The sequence below is a fragment of the Triticum urartu genome, chromosome 1A, assembly GCF_056163025.1.
Source record: "Triticum urartu cultivar PI428250 chromosome 1A, HENAU_Tu73, whole genome shotgun sequence".
In the NCBI taxonomy this organism is placed as follows: domain Eukaryota; kingdom Viridiplantae; phylum Streptophyta; class Magnoliopsida; order Poales; family Poaceae; genus Triticum; species Triticum urartu.
This window is the reverse complement of record NC_141873.1, coordinates 83,225,451-83,241,421: the sequence shown is the minus strand read 5'-3', so window position 1 is coordinate 83,241,421 and position 15,971 is coordinate 83,225,451. Positions and strand designations below refer to the sequence as shown.

The window sequence follows — 15,971 nt, the reverse complement described above, 5'->3', positions numbered from 1 at the left end:
ACTTAGGTTTCTTACCAAACCATAATTCAAACGGTGTCGTCTCAACGGATTTCGACGGAGCCCTATTTAAAGTGAATGCGGCAGTCTCTAAAGCATAGCCCCAAAAAGATAGCGGTAAATCGGCAAGAGACATCATAGATCGCACCATATCTAATAGAGTGCGATTACGACGTTCGGACACACCATTACGCTGAGGTGTTCCAGGCGGCGTGAGTTGTGAAACTATTCCACTTTTCCTTAAGTGTGTACCAAATTCGTGACTCAAGTATTCTCCTCCACGATCTGATCGTAGAAACTTGATTTTCCTGTCACGTTGATTCTCAACCTCATTCTGAAATTCCTTGAACTTTTCAAAGGTTTCAGACTTGTGTTTCATTAAGTAGACATACCCATATCTACTCAAGTCATCAGTGAGGGTGAGAACATAACGATAGCCACCGCGAGCCTCAACACTCATTGGACCGCACACATCAGTATGTATGATTTCCAATAAGTTGGTTGCTCGCTCCATTGTTCCTGAGAATGGAGTCTTGGTCATTTTACCCATGAGGCATGGTTCGCACGTGTCAAATGATTCATAATCAAGAGACTCTAAAAGTCCATCTGCATGGAGCTTCTTCATGCGTTTGACACCTATGTGACCAAGGCGGCAGTGCCACAAGTATGTGGGACTATCATTATCAACCTTACATCTTTTAGTACTCACACTATGAATATGTGTAGCAATACGCTCGAGATTCATTAAGAATAAACCATTCACCATAGGAGCATGACCATAAAACATATCTCTCATATAAATGGAACAGCCATTATTCTTAGATTTAAATGAGTAGCCATCTCGAATTAAACGAGATCCCGATACAATGTTCATGCTCAAAGCTGGCACTAAATAACAGTTATTGAGGTTTAAAACTAATCCCGTAGGTTAATGTAGAGGCAGCGTGCCGACGGCGATCACATCAACCTTGGAACCATTCCCGACGCGCATCGTCACCTCGTCCTTCGCCAGTCTCCGTTTATTCCGTAGCTCCTGCTGTGAGTTACAAATATGAGCAACGGCACCGGTATCAAATACCCAGGAGTCACTACGAGTACTGGTAAGGTACACATCAATTACATGTATATCAAATATACCTTTGGTGTTGCCGGCCTTCTTGTCCGCTAAGTATTTGGGGCAGTTCCGCTTCCAGTGACCCTTCCCTTTGCAATAAAAGCACTCCGTCTCAGGCTTGGGTCCATTCTTTGGCTTCTTCCCGGCAGCTTGCTTGCCGGGCGCGGCAACTTCCTTGCCGTCCTTCTTGAAGTTCTTTTTACCCTTGCCTTTCTTGAACTTAGTGGTTTTATTGACCATCAACACTTGATGTTCCTTCTTGACTTCTACCTCCGCTGATTTCAGCATTGAGAACAACTCAGGAATGGTCTTTTGCATCCCCTGCATGTTGAAGTTCATCACAAAGCTCTTGTAGCTTGGTGGAAGCGACTGGAGGATTCTGTCAATGACCGCATCATCCGGGAGATTAACTCCCAGCTGAGACAAGCGGTTATGTAACCCAGACATAGTGAGTATGTGCTCACTGACAAAACTATTTTCCTCCATCTTACAGCTGAAGAACTTATCGGAAACTTCATATCTCTCGATCCGGGCATGAGCTTGAAAAACCATTTTCAGCTCTTCGAACATCTCATATGCTCCATGTCTCTCAAAACGCTTTTGGAGCCCCGGCTCTAAGCTGTAAAGCATGCCGCACTGAACGAGGGAGTAGTCGTCAACACGTGTCTGCCAAGCGTTCATAACGTCTTGGTTCTGTGGGACGGGAGCTTCACCTAGCGGTGCTTGTAGGACATAATCTTTCTTGGCAGCTATGAGGATGATCCTCAGGTTCCGGACCCAGTCCGTATAGTTGCTGCCATCGTCTTTCAGCTTGGTTTTCTCTAGGAACGCGTTGAAGTTGAGGACTACGTTGGCCATTTGATCTACAAGACATATTGCAAAGATTTTAGACTAAGTTCATGATAATTAAGTTCATCTAATCAAATTATTAAAGAACTCCCACTTAGATTAGACATCCCTCTAGTCATCTAAGCATTACATGATCCGAGTTAACTAGGCCGTGTCCGATCATCACGTGAGACGGACTAGTCAACGTCGGTGAACATCTTCATGTTGATCGCATCTTCTATACGACTCATGCTCGACCTTTCGGTCTTCTGTGTTCCGAGGCCATGTCTATACACATGCTAGGCTCGTCAAGTTAACCCTAAGTGTCTTGCATGTGTAAAACTGTCTTACACCCGTTGTATGTGAACGTAAGGATCTATCACACCCGATCATCACGTGGTGCTTCGAAACGATGAACTTTAGCAACGGTGCACAGTTAGGGGAGAACACTTCTTGAAATTGTTATGAGGGATCATCTTATTTACTACCGTCGTTCTAAGTAAACAAGATGCAAAACATGATAAACATCACATGCAATCAAATAATAAACGTGACATGATATGGCCAATATCACATAGCTCCTTTGATCTCCATCTTGGGGCTCCATGATCATCTTGTCACCGGCTTGACACCATGATCTCCATCATCATGATCTCCATCATCGTGTCTGCATGTAGTTGCTCGCCAACTATTACTTCTACTACTATCGCTAACGCGTTTAGCAATAAAGTAAAGTAATTTACATGACGTTTCTCAATGACACGCAGGTCATATAAAAGAATAAAGACAACTCCTATGGCTCCTGCCGGTTGTCATACTCATCGACATGCAAGTCGTGATTCCTATTAAAATAGCATGAACATCTCATATATCACATATAGATCATTCATCATTCATCACAACTTTGGTCATATCATATCACAAACCACTTGCTGCAAAAACAAGTTAGACGTCCTCTAATTGTTGTTGCAAGTTTTACGTGGCTGAATTAGGGTTCTAGCAAGAACGTCTTCTTACCTACGTTAAAGCCACAACGTGATTTGTCAACTTCTATTTACCCTTCATAAGGACCCTGTTCATCGAATCCGCTCCAAATAAAGTGGGAGAGACAGACACCCGCCAGCCACCTTATGCAACTAGTGCATGTTAGTCGGTGGAACCGGTCTCACGTAAGCTTACGTGTAAGGTTGGTCCGGGCCGCTTCATCCCACAATACCGCTGAAGCAAGATAAGACTAGTAGTGGCAAGAAAGTTGACAAATCTACGCCCACAACAAATTGTGTTCTACTCGCGCAAGAAGAACTACGCATAGACCTAGCTCATGATGCCACTGTTGGGGAACGTTGCAGAAAACAAAATTTTTCCTACTCGTTTCACCAAGATCATCTAGGAGTTCATCTAGCAACGAGTCATCATATGCATCTACATACCTTTGTAGATCGCGTGCGGAAGCGTTCAAAGAACGGTGATGATGTAGTCGTACACGACGTGATCCAAATCACCGATGACCAAGCGCCGAACGGACGGCACCTCCGCGTTCAACACACGTACGGGACGGGAGACGTCTCCTCCTTCTTGATCCAGCAAGGGGGAAGGAGAGGTTGATGAAGATCCAGCAGCACGACGGCATGGTGGTGGATGCAGGGCGTCACAGTAGCAGGGCTTCGCCTATACTACGCACGAGAGAGACGTAACGGGGAGAGAGGGAGGCGCCAGGGGCTGGGTCTGAAGTCCCTCCTCTCCCCCACTATATATAGGGGTGCCAAGGGGGGGGGCGCCGGCCCTAGTAGATGGCATCTACTAGGGGGGCGGCGGCCTAGGGTGGGGGGCTTGCCCCCCAAGCAAGGGGGCGCCCCCTCCAGGGTTTCCCCTCAACCCTAGCCGCATGGGCCCTTGGGGGGGGGGTGGCGCCCCAGCCCACTATGGGCTGGGTTCCCTCCCACTTCAGCCCATGGCGCCCCCCGGGATAGGTGGCCCCACCCGGTGGACCCCCGGGACCCTTCCGGTGGTCCCGGTACAATACCGGTGATCCCGAAACTTGTCCCGATGGCCGAAACAGCACTTCCTATATATAATTCTTTACCTCCGGACCATTCCGGAACTCCTCGTGACGTCCGGGATCTCATCCGGGACTCCGAACAACATTCGGGTTACTGCATATACATATCTTCACAACCCTAGCGTCACCGAACCTTAAGTGTGTAGACCCTACGGGTTCGGGAGACAAGCAGACATGACCGAGACGACTCTCCGGTCAATAACCAACAGCGGGATCTGGATACCCATGTTGGCTCCCACATGCTCCACGATGATCTCATCGGATGAACCACGATGTCGAGGATTCAATCAACCCCGTATGCAATTCCCTTTGTCAATCGATATGTTACTTACCCGAGATTCGATCGTCGGTATCCCAATACCTCGTTCAATCTCGTTACCGGCAAGTCACTTTACTCGTACCGTAATGCATGATCCCGTGACCAGACACTTGGTCACTTTGAGCTCATTATGATGATGCATTACCGAGTGGGCCCAGTGATACCTCTCCGTCATACGGAGTGACAAATCCCAGTCTTGATCCATGTCAACCCAACAGACACTTTCGGAGATACCCGTAGAAGACCTTTATAGTCACCCAGTTACGTTGTGACGTTTGGTATATCCAAAGCACTCCTACGGTATCCGGGAGTTACACGATCTCATGGTCTAAGGAAAAGATACTTGACATTGGAAAACTCTAGCAAACGAACTATACGATCTTGTGCTATGTTTAGGATTGGGTCTTGTCCATCACATCATTCTCCTAATGATGTGATCTCGTTATCAATGACATCCAATGTCCATAGTCAGGAAACCATGACTATCTGTTGATCAACGAGCTAGTCAACTAGAGGCTTACTAGGGACATGTTGGTGTCTGTTATTCACACATGTATTACGATTTCCGGATAACACAATTATATCATGAATAAAGACAATTATCATGAACAAGGAAATATAATAATAATGCTTTTATTATTGCCTCTAGGGCATATTTCCAACACTAAGTTTCATGATAAATTTAAGTTCAGTTAATTTACTTAAAGAACTCCCACTTAGATAGACATCCCTCTAATCCTCTAAGTGATTACGTGATCCAAATCAACTAAACCATGTCCGATCATCACGTGAGATGGAGTAGTTTCATTGGTGAACATCATTATGTTGATCATATCTTCTATATGATTCACGCTCAACCTTTCGGTCTCCGTGTTCCGAGGCCATATCTGTATATGCTTGGCTCGTCAAGTATAACCTGAGTATTCCGCGTGTGCAACTGTTTTGCACCCGTTGTATTTGAACGTAGAACCTATCACACCCGATCATCACGTGGTGTCTCAGCACGAAGAACTTTCGCAACGGTGCATACTCAGGGAGAACACTTCTTGATAATTAGTGAGAGATCATCTTATAATGCTACCGTCAATCAAAGCAATATAAGATGCATAAAAGATAAACATCACATGCAATCAATATAAGTGATATGATATGGCCATCATCATCTTGTGCTTGTGATCTCCATCTTCGAAGCACCGTCGTGATCACCATCGTTACCGGCGTGACACCTTGATCTCCATCGTAGCATCGTTGTCGTCTCGCCAAGCTTGTGCTTCTACGACTATCGCTAGCGTTTAGTGATAAAGTAAAGCATTACATCGTGATTGCATTGCATACAATAAAGCGACAACCATATGGCTCCTGCCGGTTGCCGATAACTCGGTTAAAAAACATGATCATCTCATACAATAAAATTCAGCATCATGTCTTGACCATATCACATCACAACATGCCCTGCAAAAACAAGTTAGACGTCCTCTACTTTGTTGTTGCAAGTTTTACGTGGCTGCTACGGGCTTAAGTAACAACCAATCTCACCTACGCATCAAAACCACAACGATAGTTTTTCAATTTGACTCCGTTTTAACCTTCGCAAGGACCGGGCATAGCCACACTTGGTTCAACTAAAGTTGAAGAAACTGTCACCCACAAGCCACCTCTGTGCAAAGCACGTCGGGAGAACTGGTCTCGCGTAAGCGTACGCGTAATGTCGGTCTGGGCCGCTTCATCCAACAATACCGCCGAACCAAAATATGACATGCTGGTAGGCAGTATGACTTATATCGCCCACAACTTACTTGTGTTCTACTCGTGCATATAACATCAACATGTAAAACCTAGGCTCAGATGCCACTGTTGGGGAACGCAGTAATTTCAAAAAATTTCCTACGCACACGCAAGATAATGTGATGCATAGCAACGAGAGGGGGGAGTGTGATCTACATACCTAGTAGATCGACAACAGAAGCGTTTGGTTGATGTAGTCGTACGTCTTCACGATCCGACCGATCAAGCACCGAAACTACGGCACCTCCGAGTTCTAGCACACGTTCAGCTCGATGACGATCCCCGGACTCCGATCCAGCAAAGTGTCGGGGAAGAGTTCCGTCAGCACGACAGCGTGGTGACGATCTTGATGCACTACAGCAGCAGGGCTTCGCCTAAACTCCGCTACAGTATTATCGAGGACTATGGTGGCTGGGGGCGCCGCACATGGCTAAGGAAAAGATCACGTGGATCAACTTGTGTGTCTCTAGGGTGCCTCTGCCTCAGTATATAAAGGACCAAAGGGGGGGAGGCTGGCCGGCCACATAGGGCGCGCCAAGAGAGTCCTACTCCCTCTGGGAGTAGGATTCTCCCCCCCCCCAATCCTAGTTGGAATAGGACTTGTGGAGGGGGGAAAAGAGAGAGGGGCCGGCCCCCTCTCCTTGTCCAATTCGGACCAAGGGAGGGGAGGGGCGCGCGGCCCATGTAGGGCTGCCTCTTCTCTTTTCCACTAAGGCCCATCATGGCCCATTTAGCTCCCGGGGGGTTCCGGTAACCTCCCGGTACTCCGGTAAAATCCCGATTTCACCCGGAACACTTCCGATATCCAAACATAGGCTTCCAATATATCAATCTTTATGTCTCGACCATTTCAAGACTCCTCGTCATGTCCGTGATCACATCCGGGACTCCGAACAACCTTCGGTACATCAAAATGCATAAACTCATAATATAACTGTCATCGTAACCTTAAGCGTGCGGACCCTACGGGTTCGAGAACAATGTAGACATGACCGAGACATGTCTCCAGTCAATAACCAATAGCGGGACCTGGATGCCCATATTGGCTCCTACATATTCTACGAAGATCTTTATCGGTCAGACCGCATAACAACATACGTTGTTCCTTTTGTCATCGGTATGTTACTTGCCCGAGATTCGATCGTCGGTATCCAATACCTAGTTCAATCTCGTTACCGGCAAGTCTCTTTACTCGTTCCGTAATACATCATCTCACAACTAACATATTAGTTGTAATGCTTGCAAGGCTTATGTGATGTGCATTACCGAGAGGGCCCAGAGATACCTCTCCGACAATCGGAGTGACAAAACCTAATCTCGAAATACGCCAACCCAACATGTACCTTTGGAGACACCTGTAATACTCCTTTATAATCACCCAGTTACGTTGTGACGTTTGGTAGTACCCAAAGTGTTCCTCTGGTAAACGGGAGTTGCATAATCTCATAGTTATAGGAACATGTATAAGTCATGAAGAAAGCAATAGCAACATACTAAACGATCGGGTGCTAAGCTAATGGAATGGGTCATGTCAATCAGATCATTCAACTAATGATGTGACCTCGTTAATCAAATAACAATTCTTTGTTCATGGTTAGGAAACATAACCATCTTTGATTAACGAGCTAGTCAAGTAGAGGCATACTAGTGACACTCTGTTTGTCTATGTATTCACACATGTATTATGTTTCCGGTTAATACAATTCTAGCATGAATAATAAACATTTATAATGATATAAGGAAATAAATAATAACTTTATTATTGCCTCTAGGGCATATTTCCTTCAGGCACATGCTGCAAAAACAAGTTAGACGTCTTCTAATTGTTGTTGCAAGTTTTTACGTGGCTGTTATAGGTTTCTAGCAAGAACGTTTCTTACCTACGCCAAAACCACAACGTGATATGCCAATTTCTATTTACCCTTCATAAGGACCCTTTTCATCGAATCTGATCCGACTAAAGTGGGAGAGACAGACACCCGCCAGCCACCTTATGCAACTAGTGCATGTCAGTCGGTGGAACCAGTCTCACGTAAGCGTACGTGTAAGGTCAGTCCGGGCCGCTTCATCCCACGATGCCGCCGAATCAAGATAAGACTAGTAACGACAAGTAAATTGACAAAATCAACGCCCACAACAACTTGCGTTCTGCTCGTGCATAGAAACTACGCATAGACCTAGCTCATGATGCCACTGTTGGGGAACGTAGCAGAATTTTAAAATTTTCTACGCATCACCAAGATCAATCTATGGATTCATCTAGCAACGAGGGAAAGGGGAGTGCATCTACATACCCTTGTAGATTGCGAGCGGAAGTGTTCAAGAGAACGGGGTTGATGGAGTCGTATTCGTCGTGATCCAAATCACCGATGACCAAGTGCCGAACGGACGGCACCTCCGCGTTCAACACATGTACGGTTGGGAAGACGTCTCCTCCTTCTTGATCCAGCAAGGGGAAGGAGAGGTTGATGGAGATCCAGCAGCATGACGGCGTGATGGTGGAAGCAGCGGTGATCTCGGCAGGGCTTCGCCAAGCTCTAACGAGAGAGAGAGAGAGAGAGAGGTGTTACGAGGGGAGAGGGAGGCGCCAAGGGCTTGGGTACGGCTGCCCTCCCTCCCCCCACTATATATAGGGCCCCTAGGGGGGGCGCCGGCCCTAGGAGATGGGATCTCCAAGGGGGGGCGGCGGCCAAGGGGGACTTGCCCCCCAAGCCAAGTGGGGCGCCCCCACCCCTAGGGTTTCCAACCCTAGGCGCAGGGGGATGCCCATGGGGGTGTACCAGCCCACCATGGGCTGGTTCTCCTCCCACTTCAGCCCATGGAGCCCTCCGGGATAGGTGGCCCCACCCGGTGGACCCCCGGGACCCTTCCGGTGGTCCCGGTACAATACCGATTACCCCCGAAACTTTCCCGATGGCCGAAACTGGACTTCCTATATATAAATCTTCACCTCCGGACCATTTAGGAACTCCTCGTGACGTCCGAGATCTCATACGGGGCTCCGAACAACTTTCGGGTTACCGCATACTAATATCTCTACAACCCTAGCGTCACCGAACCTTAAGTGTGTAGACCCTACGGGTTCGGGAGACATGCAGACATGACCGAGACGACTCTCCGGTCAATAACCAACAGCGGGATCTGGATACCCATGTTGGCTCCCACATGTTCCACGATGATCTCATCGGATGAACCACGATGTCGAGGATTCAATCAATCCCGTATTCAATCCCCTTTGTCAATCGGTACGTTACTTACCCGAGATTCGATCGTCGGTATCCCAATACCTCGTTCAATCTCGTTACCGGTAAGTCACTTTACTCGTACCGTAATGCATGATCCCGTGACCAAACACTTCGTCACATTGAGCTCATTATGATGATGCATTACCGAGTGGGCCCAGAGATACCTCTCCGTCATACGGAGTGACAAATCCCAGTCTCGATCCGTGTCAACCCAACAGATGCTTTCGGGGATACATGTAGTATACCTTTATAGTCACCCAGTTACGTTGTGACGTTTGGTACACCCAAAGCACTCCTACGGCATCCGGGAGTTACACGATCTCATGTTCTAAGGAAATGGTACTTGACAGGAAAAGCTCTAGCAGACGAACTACACGATCTTGTGCTATGCTTAGGATTGGGTCTTGTCCATCACATCATTCTCCTAATGATGTGATCCCGTTATCAATGACATCTAATGTCCATAGTCAGGAAACCATGACTATCTATTGATCAACGAGCTAGTCAACTACAGGCTCACTAGGGACATGTTGTGGTCTATGTATTCACACATGTATTATGATTTCCGGATAACACAATTATAGCATGAATAATAGACAATTATCATGAACAAGGAAATATAATAATAACCATTTTATTATTGCCTCTAGGGCATATTTTCAACAGTTGCACATAGCACTGGTAGGGGGGTGGGCAGGGTGTGCAAAAGCTTGAAAAACTACACATCCACGAGTAAGGATGAGAGTTGCACATCGACTACTAGGTTGTTGGCGGGGCAGTAGACTAGTTGCACATTACGTTCTCATGGTTGGTAGGTTGCAACCTCATAGAAAATTGGATCATGCAGCTACAAAAACTAAGTTTATAAAAAAGTTGCACCATTCAGTACTAAAGTTGCATAATGCAGTACTAAAATTACACGATATAGCACCAAAGTTGGCATCAATTTTTTTTCGTCAAAACATACTCATGGGGGATCTAGTTTCAAAGATTTCGCCGCGAGGAATCCAGCGGTGAAGACGGGTCTGAATTTGAATGCACGGTTTGAAAGATATGACTTTTCAAAAATTTGAAAACCTAAGATAAGTGCACATGCACACCCATCAGACAAGGAATCTCTTGCTCACGTGAATATGTCATTGCTACCCGCCACGTCATGCATAAAGACAAAATTTTAGACCACAACACTGCATGCATGCATGTGTGAGAGTCCGGCCGCTCAGTTTCGCTAATTAATGCATATGCACTTTTTAGAATTCAGGTTTATTTAGTTGATGGATCTCGAAGGCCATTCAGCAAAAGAATATCTCACTCTCACATCTGAGATCAGACATGAAGAGAGTTGATGCAGATCATTCACCGAGTAATGTAATTCGGCCGATAATTTCCGTCTTCTCCCGCGCATGCATGCATTTGCAAGAAGGTTTGCATGCAACCAAATGTACCAGTCCGAAAGGCTCCACGTGTCAGCTGCGCCCTTCGTCTTCGTCCTCGCCTCCGCGCGCAGCGTGCTACACCCCGCTCTCGAACGTATATGATTCAATTTGTGCGAACATTAAATTTAGATGAGCTAAATTTTATCTAGATTAGATTTAGCAGATCTGGAAATGAAAAATCTAGTTACACTCCACTCTAGCTACACGATCAAACCAAAAATAAAAGAAAGCAGAGAATGAAAAGACATGTGTCCCTACACAAAAAAACTAAGCCTACAAAAAAACCAATACACAAAACATAATAACAGTTCACTAGAAAAATGTCATATCGGCTCTCACTGCTTCATGAGGGACAAACCAAAAAAAATATGACGCAAGGACGACGAGCATGACTCGGAAGTATGTGTATATGATGTATATGAGTTAGATGAAACATTCTCAACTCTCATTTAGATAATAATTAGCAAACCAATTCGAAACGGGACCTCTGACCGCGCGAGAAAAAAGGGCCCAACAAAGGACACACACGTGAACCGGTTGACAAATAGACACCAAACACAGATTTGACACAAAGCGCACGTGACAAAATAACCCGCAATCAAGATTTGCACAACATTTAAAGCGAACATATGACAGAGGAAAAACAAGTTCATGAATTCAAATGAATAAATAAAGAATAAAGGGGAAATGAAAAATGGAAAAATGGAAATAAAAATATAAATATAAAATCATGAATATAAAATAGTTTATAATTTAAAACAAATAATAAAATAGAAAAAAGAAAAAAGAAAACAAATACCAGGTATCAAATAAAAGTGTAGAAAAATAAGAAGAACTAGAACTGAGTGTAGCACAGATTTATGAAAGAAAGAAAAACAAAGGCAATCAACCTCGCAGTAGCAACGACCTTGAGTAGCATAGACTTGGAAAAACCAACAACGCCCGACCTAGCACTAGCAAGGACCTGGACACAGGCAACGCCTGAGACAAACGCGCCGCCGAGCGAGCGCAGCAGCCAGATCATGGCGTTTTGCCAGATCATGGAGTATAATCTAATAACTCTAGACTTAGATGTGAGATACCTATTTCACATCTAAATATGAAATAGCAAACCTGATATTATTTTTGTATCTGGCAAACGGGTATGTGCATTCTTGAAACTGCCGTCACTGTCTTTAGCATTGGATACTGCTCTAAGGTTTCTGTTTGTTTTTCCATAACATGCCGCCTTAATTACTTGGTTAAAGGGTGTTCTCTACGTCTGCTCTTGATAAACTAGGTGATTTCCTCACGCGTTGCAGTGGGAATTTGAAGAGTAATTTCAGATGTATTATGTATAAATAAAATGATCCAAATCAAGAGTTTCTTTTTTTAATAAAAATGTTTCATACTTGCACTCTGTGTAAACAAAGAATACGCATGTGGTTTGCTTGGGCTTGCAAAATAATGTTAGTGGATGCTGACATGACATATTTGGTGAAGTGGAGGATCGCACGTTGAGAGAATTAGACTTAGTGAGGATCAACTATTTAAGATTCAGATTTAACCCATTTGTGCTTGAATATAATGGTTTTTTAGAAGCAGCGAAAAAGAAAGTAATCATGTTTACTTGAGTTGAGCTTTCTCCTCTTCTTGGGTGACGTTTACTGTGCCTGGACACCGGGAGATACAAAGACAGAGGTGTGACCTTGTTCTTGGCTTCTTGCTCTTGATCGTACGATTCCATTCAGGGTTTCTCTCCTTATTTCAGATGAAGTGGAGACCGCAAATCGTGAAGTGAGATCGCTCTCGTGCTTATTATATCGTTGGTACTCAAATTTACCCCTTTATTTAGTCGATGGATCTCGACGGCCATTCAGCAAATAAATTTCTCACTCTCACATCTGAGATCAGACATGAAGAGAGTTGAGGCTAGTCGTAATGACGAGTATTATAGACTAGTATCATGCATGTGATATTAGTGTATAATACTCATCCGTAGTGCATAGTATTATATGTTAGTATCATAGATGATTTCATTTATTGTTTGTCATACATGACATATAGTAGCACAACATTTAATATGATACGGTATTATGATATGATACTCAACCCTCTTTTTTTTTCATTTAATTGTATGTCACCTCATCAAATTTGCCTAGTTGACATGCATGATAATATCTATGATACTTCCATTATGACCAGCCTGATGTAGATCATTCACCCGAGTAATATAATTCGGCCCATAATTTCCGTCTTCTCCCGCGCATGCATGCAACCAAATTAATGTACCAGTCGGAAAGGCTCCACGTGTCAGCCGCGCCCTTTGTCTTCGTCCTCGCCTCCGCGCGCGGCGCGCGCTACACCCCGCTCTCGACCACGAAGCGCAGCAATTCCTGCAACCACGGAGAGAGCAGGAGGAGCCGAAGGAAGGGATAGCAGATCGACTGGCCTCCATAGTTTCCACTTCCTGACCGCGAAATTCAGTTCCCGTCGACCGGTTGCTCGTTCTCTGACTCGTCGATCGTCTTCGTCGTCGATACCTGTAGCAACCGCCGCCGGCATGTCGTCTCAGCCTCATGCATGCACCGTGTGGTGATCGGCGTGTACCGATGATGATGATCACGCAGCAGCATGCAGCCGCCTCCGCCCTAGGTCCCGTGGAGGAAGACCGTGTTCTCCAGCTGCGGCGGCCGTAGCCCGTAGGTCCCCTTTCATCGACGACGACGACGGCCGCAAGGACAAGTTCGTGAGGTTGGAGGAGACGGTCAGCCCGAGGATCGCCGCCAGCCATGGACGTCCCCGGCAGCGGGCACCAGATGGACAGCTACTTCTCCCGCCCCAAGATCCGGTCCCGGTCCATCCGCATGGCGGCCGCCGGCGTGATCAACCGGTCGGAGCGGCTCAAGAACATCGGCCGCGTCTTCCAGGAGGACCTCAAGAACATCTCGCTCAAGATCTACGACCCGCAGGACCCGTTCCTGATGCGCATGAACCGCCTCTTCGTCTTCTCCTGCATCATCTCCGTCGCCGTGGACCCGATGTTCTTCTACCTCCCTTCCGTCACCGAGACGGAGTACAACACCTGCATCGGATTCAACCGCATCCTGGCGGCCGGCGCCACCGCCGTGCGCTCCGCCATCGACTTCTTCTACCTGGCGCGGATCGTGCTGCAGTTCCACACCGCCTTCATCGCGCCGTCGTCGCGGGTGTTCGGCCGCGGGGAGCTCGTCATCAACAACAGGGACATCGCGCAGCGCTACCTCCACCGCTTCTTCATCGTGGACCTCTTCTCCGTGCTCCCGCTGCCGCAGATCCAGATGATCAAGTTCTTCATGCGGCCCAAGGGCGCGGACCTGCTCCCCATCAAGACGGCGCTCTTCTTCATCGTGCTCACCCAATACCTGCCCCGTCTCTTCCGCTTCTACCCCATCATATCGGAGCTGAAGCGCACCACCGGGGTGTTCGCGGAGACCGCCTTCGCCGGCGCCGCCTTCTACCTGCTCCTCTACATGCTCGCCTCCCACATGGTGGGCGCCTTCTGGTACCTCCTTGCCGTGGAGCGCGTGGACGACTGCTGGCGCGAGAAGTGCGCGGGGCTCAAGTTCGACCGCTGCGTAAAATTCATGTACTGCGGGGGCGCCGGGGCGACCAAGGAGGACAGGGATAACCAGTTCACCGAGTTCATGGAGTGGCGGACCATGATCAGGCAGGTGCTCAAGCAGGAGTGCGCGCCCATGGACAACAACGGCACGGGCTTCGACTACGGCATCTACAGCAATGCCATCACCTCGGGGGTGACCCACACCCAGGACCTCATCCCCAAGATCCTCTTCTGCCTCTGGTGGGGCCTCCAGAACCTGAGCACGGGCGCCCAGGGGCTAGAGACGACGCACTACAAGGGGGAGGCCCTCTTCGCCATCCTCCTCGCCCTCTTCGGCCTCATCCTCATGGCGCTCCTCATCGGCAACATGCAGACGTACCTCCAGTCCATGACGCTGCGGATGGAGGAGATGCGGCTCAAGCGACGGGACACGGAGCAGTGGATGCGCCACCGCCACCTCCCCGACGACCTCATGGAGCGCGTGTGGCGGCACAACCAGTACAAGTGGATGGAGACGCGGGGCGTGGACGAGGACGGGCTCGTGAGCTGCCTCCCCAAGGACATCCGGCGGGACGTGAAGCGCCACCTCTGCCTCCGCCTCGTCCGCCGCGTGCCGCTCTTCGCCAACATGGACGAGCGCCTCCTGGACGCCATCTGCGAGCGGCTCAAGCCCAGCCTCTGCACGGAGTGCACCTACGTGGTGCGGGAAGGGGAGCCCGTCGACGAGATGTTCTTCATCATCAGGGGCCGGCTGGAGAGCTCCACCACCGACGGGGGCCGCATAGGGTTCTTCAACAAGGAGCTCCTCAAGGAAGGGGACTTTTGCGGCGAGGAGCTGCTCACCTGGGCGCTGGACCCCAAGGCGGCGGCGAACCTGCCCTTGTCCACGCGCAGCGTCAAGGCGATGTCGGAGGTGGAGGGCTTTGCGCTGCACGCCGACGAGCTCAAGTTCGTCGCCGGGCAGTTCCGGCGGTTGCACAGCAAGCAGCTGCAGCAGACGTTCAGGTTCTACTCGCAGCAGTGGCGCACCTGGGCGTCGTGCTTCATCCAGGCCACATGGAGGAGATACCAGAAGCGAAAGAGGCTGGAGCAGCGGAGGCGGGAGGTGGAACAGATGTATGGCATGGCGTCCACGTCGTCGTCGAGCCATTTCAAGACGACGTTCCTTGTGTCAAGGTTCGCCAAAAAAGCCATGCGCAACGTGCTACGTAAGCGCTTGCTCCGGGAGGAGAGCCTCATCTTGCTGCCCAAGCCGCCAGAGCCCGACTTTGGCAGAATGCACTACTGATTCGGTTCGGTTGTGACCCGCAGTTGCCGCGCTGCTAAATGATATGCTTGGACGTGAAATTCAGAAAATAAAACTTGTTTGGTGAGAGCAGTGAAGACAAGAAAAACATGAACATATAATACGATATATTTTATTAAGTTTCAGGTGGAACCATTTTGTCAAAAAAAAAAAAAGTTTCAGGTGGAACCAACACTAATTGAACAGGCTCAACTAGTTAATCTGAAATTACATCAAAAGAAGTGAAACTATCAAGTTGGCTAACTGCCACCTTAGCCATCAGATGAGCGACGACATTGACACTTCTTTGGAGTGTAGTA

General features: G+C 47.8%; 1 pseudogene; it reads left to right on the top strand.

Annotated features, from left to right (window-relative positions):
* Positions 1–13,029: 13,029 nt before the first annotated feature.
* LOC125509448 (putative cyclic nucleotide-gated ion channel 7 pseudogene) lies at positions 13,030–15,792 on the top strand (annotated as a pseudogene).
* The last annotated feature ends 179 nt before the right edge of the window (positions 15,793–15,971 follow it).